Here is a 6,273-nt window from a genome sequence, read left to right as displayed (position 1 = left end):
TTGTAAGGTTGCAGTTCGGAGCTAAAAAAAATAACCTAAAACGCAGGTGAAAATAGACATGGAGCTGAAACCACTATAGCACAGGGGGTTTGTTACATTACACATCACTAGTGAAAGGCACTTTCAAGAGTTAGGTATTAATGATTCATTTAATCACATATAAATATAACTGTTAGTAAAAAGACAACAAACAGTAACATCACATTTGACAGGATACAAAAACTTAAGTTGTTAATATTTTATGTATAACTTTCGGAAATGAACAAGTATAAACATTTATACCATTAAAACCACCTTGTTTGTTAAACTTTGAGCATGTGGTGTAGGTAAAAAGATAAAATTCCCCCTTGGGACAAATAAAGTGCCATCTCTCTATCTAGGGTTCCACAAAGTGTTCAAAAACAAGGACTTGCTGAAGCTAGCAGTCTGACTGTTCTAGCAATTAGGTCCTGGCTTTGCTCTCTCTCTACCTCACTCTGCAGTTAATCACATTGTTTGAACTAATCAGATACAAGCCATCCTGGTTTTGTCTTTAGGACACAATGGCACTGCATAATAGGCTTCTATGCCAGTGCAGGAGGTGCCAGTGGAATGGGCTTTTCTCATCACAAGTTTGGGCTGTTGTAAGGATTCAGATATACTCCCATCATCACCTGAATTTCAGAGAGGAATTAGGAATGACTTTAGAATTGAAAAAAATGTTCTTGTGTTTGTTGTAAAGTCTATAAAAGTGGCAAAATCATGCACATTTCAAGTAGAAAATACAAAAAACAGACTAGCAGGTTCTTTTAATGTACTGTATGGTGAAATGAGTAACATAGTCAGAAAATGTGAGGACCTTACTTCTCCCCTTGACATGGCAAAAAATACAAGTGCTGCCAAAACATGTAAATAAAATGTACTATTATTATTATTATTATTAATACTCTTCCACTGTACATTCATCTAGAAAAACAAAAATCATCCTTACTATCCAGTTTTGAAGGATAGCCATAAGGGATTTAAAGCTCTATTGCAGTACTGTACTGTATATACAGTATATCTCCACCCTTGAATGTTGGTTCACTGCAAAAATGTTAAATATCTGGACCCAGAATTATGAAAAGCCACACTAAGCAATTGATTGTGGTGGTAAACTCGTAGGATAAACAGGTCCACTTCACTTCAAATCCCATAACAAACCTTTTATTTATAGACATGGAGTCCTCTCATTACCTACTGCTAGCAGTAACTGCCAGTGTCAGAACATTGCCCCACTGCTCTCTTCACTTAATTAAGCATAGATTTGTTGGTTGGTCTTTCAGGATGATAGTTAAGATATCCAGGTTTATTTCAGGCAGAAACATTTTTTTCCAGGTTTCAAGAGCTCTTTTGACGTGGCAAGTATGTTGGGGTGGTCTCTCACAGTGGTTAGATCCCAGTTCAGTTCTTGATTGATGTTCCTTCTATATGGAGTTAGTATACATACGTTTCCTTCCAAAATACAAATACATGTGATTGAGTTGATTTGGCAGTTGTGAAGAGGTCAACTGTGACTCAGTGTGGACGCGGAAATGGACTTGTGATATGCTGTCACACACATGCGCATGGGAGGAAGCTAAAGGGCTTGAATGAGGGCAATTCCAAATCAGACCGGGATGTGGCAGAGTGCACTGCTTCTCTTTTTCGCTTTTCTGCAGACCATTCACGGAAAATTCCGCCTGGCCATATTGACATCACTTCCGGGTCTATGGTTCTATGGATGAAGAACTTTCCGGTTCCGGCCCCTTTGATGTCATTTCCGGGCCCGAGCCTAAGGTTGAAGACACTTCCAATCCCGGCCCCTTTGACGTCACTTCCTATCCCCTCAGTTCTGCTTTGGACACCGGTTTGTGCACATCAGTGCTATCACTTGTTTGCAGTTTTGCAGCCTGAAAAACAATATATAAAGGTGGCTGCCCCAAACCTTGCTATGGCTCTTGTTCGAGTTTGTGACAGCTGGTTGTGGTCTCCTGTGTTCCTGTAGATAGATAGATAGATAGATAGATAGATAGATAGATAGATAGATAGATAGATAGATAGATAGATAGATAGATAGATAGATAGATAGATAGATAGATAGATAGATACCTGTATAAAGTAAAGTTTAGTTAAGAAAATGGATGAATGGATACATCACTAACATTTTGTACGGTTTACTTTAAACATAAGTTTTGACAATTACATTGTTAATTTTTTTCTTACAATAAATATTGACATCCAGGCTTTACATTAGTTTTACAGATACTTTTAATGCCTGTAAAGTTCATTGGGTTAAGCCTAATAAAGCCTCATTTAGGAAGCTGGCATACTGGGATTTTTTTGTTTTTTACTATTATTTAGTTTAGATAACATCAAATAACCTGATTGTTATTTGATGTTATCACTTAAAGAAGTTTCATTTCCTGAATGAAATTAAATTTGTTTAATCTACACTCATTATTTTTTAATTTGTAATTAATTTTATTAATAGTAAAAATAGTAGAAATTAAAGTGTACACTTTTTCAGCAATTACTGACTTTTTGTTAGTTGTAAAGGTTACTTATTTATGGAAAAATGTAGCAACCCCTAATGGGAGCAGCCAAAAGAAGAAGAAAAGAAGAAAGGCTGACTTTTTGTTAGTTGTTAAGGTTACTTATATCAGTTTTGTTCAAGTTTATATTAAAATAGTTAGGATAGTTCAGGGGCTAAGATGACATTACATAGACACGTGGTGCTCAGAATGGAAAAGTCAGCTCCTGCCATGGGAAAACTGACTTGAATAGGAAGGTGGAAGATAAGGGTTAAAATATAGAAAAAAGTGCAATGTAAGGAGGTCCAGTCTAGGTGAGAATCCATATGCAGTCAAAGTGGGGCGGACGTGCTCACATTGTTTTATTTTGTGGTTTTACCTTTTGTTAAACAAACTCTTTGATTCATAAATTATGTGAGGTGGTAGCAACTGTGCCATAAAATCAGTAATGCTAGAAAATCATTCTGACTTTTAAACATCCTTTATGCAGATTATCTTATACACAAATAAAAATTAATGGAACATATTTAAGTTGATATGTTATGCTATATTAAAATATAATGAATGATGGTCATGTAGTCCTTAAGCCAAAGAGTAGTTGAAGCGAAAACATATGCATAAATTAACAATTTCTCTGGCACAAGAACTGTGATACAAACAGAACTATAAAAAAAATGTAATTAAAATGTATTCATTTCACAATACCTTTTTTGTTCAGTTAATGAGGGTCTGAGTCTACTCCTCAGTCTAACCTTACCTGATCAGGAGCCCAAGTCCATTATCTGGCACACTCACTTACACCGACCAATTTGAAGTCTTTAATTAACCTAATGTGCATGTACAGTATTTGGGTTGTAGAAGATAAACTGGAGTCCTCAGAAGGGAAAAAACTTTTTTTATGGAAAAAATATGCAAACTCCACACAAGCAGCACAGAAGCCAGCTGACAAAACTGAGGACCTTAATGGAGTTATAAAGAAGCACCGCTAACCACAGCTCCATCATGTCACCTTTAAAATCAAAATGAAGACATACAGTAAATAATGTGTTAAATTTTAATGTAAAACTGTATAACAATTATATCAATATTATACTTGTCTTATATGAATTATGCGTTAAATCCTGAATATCTCCTTAATGCTGCTAATTCAGCATTCAGTCATTTTGGGTCTGTATCGAAGGAGTGACACTTCATCGGAGTGACATAAATGCCGCATTAAAGGAGTGACATTTCATTGGAGTGACATAACGATGGAGTGACAAATTATGATTAAAATTTTTTTTTTATTAATGCCTAGTTCCTCCCCGTGTCTGCGTGGGTTTCCTCTGGGCGTTCCGGTTTCCTCCCACAGTCCAAAGACATGCAGGTTAGGTGGATTGGCAATTCTAAATTGGCCCTAGTGTGTGCTTGGTGTGTGGGTGTGTTTGTGTGTGTCCTGCGGTGGGTTGGCACCCTGCCCGGGATTGGTTCCTGCCTTGTGCCCTGTGTTGGCTGGGATTGACTCCAGCAGACCCCCGTGACCCTGTGTTCGGATTCAGCGGGTTAGAAAATGGATGGATGGATGCCTCGTTCCTGACTAATTTCTTGGACAATTGCTGATGGTGCAGAAGTTGTACTTTTGGCCCTGATTTTGATTGCATCAACAACCTGTACGATTTCCACTCTCCATGTCAGTGGGGCGTGATTGTGTGCTTTACCCTCTGATACCGAGCCATTCAAGGTATTGAAAATTGTCACTCCATGAAGGGTTGCAGAACCATTAAAATTTTTGTCCTCGCACCAGAAATAATGATTGTTGTTTCGGGATCGTTGGTGTCGGTAGATGTATCCTCTGAATGCTAGCTTATCTTTACCCATTTAGGATTTTACAAATTGATATTCATCCATTATGGGCTACACACAATAATTTGTTACCTTGCTTCAACAGAAAGCAGGAACACAATTGAAAGTATGCTCGCCAAAAAAATCGTTGTCGCCTCACCTACCACACACAACTGAAAGTACGGTTGTCACTCCTTTGAAATTTATATCTGAGGTTTCACTCCTTTGTTATGTCACTCCTATGACATGTTACTCCTTTGAATAGGACCAGTCATTTTACTGTATTTTCTCCTTTACTCATTTGTAAATCTGTTTTAAAAATGGATAAAAATTCTAAATTCTTAATTTGAAATGAATAATTATTTTTCTACAACTATGGTAAAAAAACTGTTTAAGTTTAGGGTAACTTACGTTCAGACTGGAGTGTATTGTAACAAAAATAAAAAGGTCCTAAAGTGTAACGTTTTTCAAACCATAAACGGGCTATAGAGCTGAAATAGAAAAAAGGCTTTTATATTGAACCATTAAGGATTTGAGAGACACTGACTGTGACTTGCAGCAACAATGGTAGAAAAAATATGCCAAAGGAGGAGTTATAAGCTACATGCTAGAATTAAAATACTATGAATATTTTGTACATATTATAGTGTAAAAACCCCAACACAATACTTTGTGTCTCACAAAATATGGCTGTAGGTGAAGACCCTGTGATGGACAGGCAATCAGATCATCCTTGGTTTCTGCCTTTCACCCTATGCTGCTAACCGAGGCTCATGGCCCAGTCACACGGAAGTGAATTTAGCAGTTCTGAGAATGTTTGGGTTTTTTGGTTTGGTTTTTTTTTTTTTTTTGCATTCATATTTAATCACATCTAATTTTATAAAGTACTCCAAATCCAGTTTTTCCTAGTCATTGTTAAAGGTAACCTTACCTTTATTTAGCTCAATACTGGGTGCAAAACTGATGTTGGGACTGTTTATATTTACAAATGAAGAGACTGGAGCAGACCTGTAATCTCCACAAATGAAGCCAAGGTAAAAACATACCATAGTAGAAACTGAAGTGCATTATGAGAATCAGAGAACAACATTAGTGCATTTTTACAATAGTAAGTAAGAAAATGTCATGTTTGTATATTATTTTAACTTCCTTGTAAATGGACGTTTGGTGATGGGGTCAAAAATTCAGTACTGAGTTTAGATTCTGATTGTGTGTGTATAAGTGTGTGAGGAAAATTTAAACTGATTTTTGCAGTTTTTTGCATTGAATAAAACTCCTGGGGGACTATACCCTAGCAAAGATACAACAATTTAGAGCCAGCAGTTTCTAAGATATCCATCCTGAATGCTGATACATAGGTACATTTTTTTGGAAGTTATCCTTGTACATATCTTTTTCAAACTCAGTCAAAGCTGCATCGTGTTTGTCTTGTTACAGACTCCAGACCTATTGTTTTTGGTCCCATACTTATCCTAGCATACTTCAAAAATTGTTTGACCTATGTCCAATGATAGCTACCATAGAAATTGCTTAAGTTTAAGTGGGAGTTTTGCAATCTGCTCCAGGTGGTCATGAGATAGGATTTGCAAAACATCATTTATTTAAATACACGTGTACACACACAATGGCACATACAAGCACATGCTTTCAAGCCCATGCAGGCATGCACACACACACACACACACACAGAAACACTTATACAATGTAAAGAAATTTAAAAGTGAAGAAGCACATGCTGTATGATGAAGAAAAAGAAACGAACACAAACACACAGACACACGTAGATCTGTAAAGATCAATGTGCACAGACGCATTGAGCCACACATGTACCAATCTGTTTATCCATACATCTTGTTTACTTCATATGACCTAATGTGTTTAGTTTCAAATTAAATATTATTGAAGTTGTTCACTTCATTTC

This window comes from Erpetoichthys calabaricus, chromosome 15 (assembly GCF_900747795.2).
Source record: "Erpetoichthys calabaricus chromosome 15, fErpCal1.3, whole genome shotgun sequence".
Taxonomy (NCBI): domain Eukaryota; kingdom Metazoa; phylum Chordata; class Cladistia; order Polypteriformes; family Polypteridae; genus Erpetoichthys; species Erpetoichthys calabaricus.
This window is presented reverse-complemented; position numbering follows the sequence as displayed.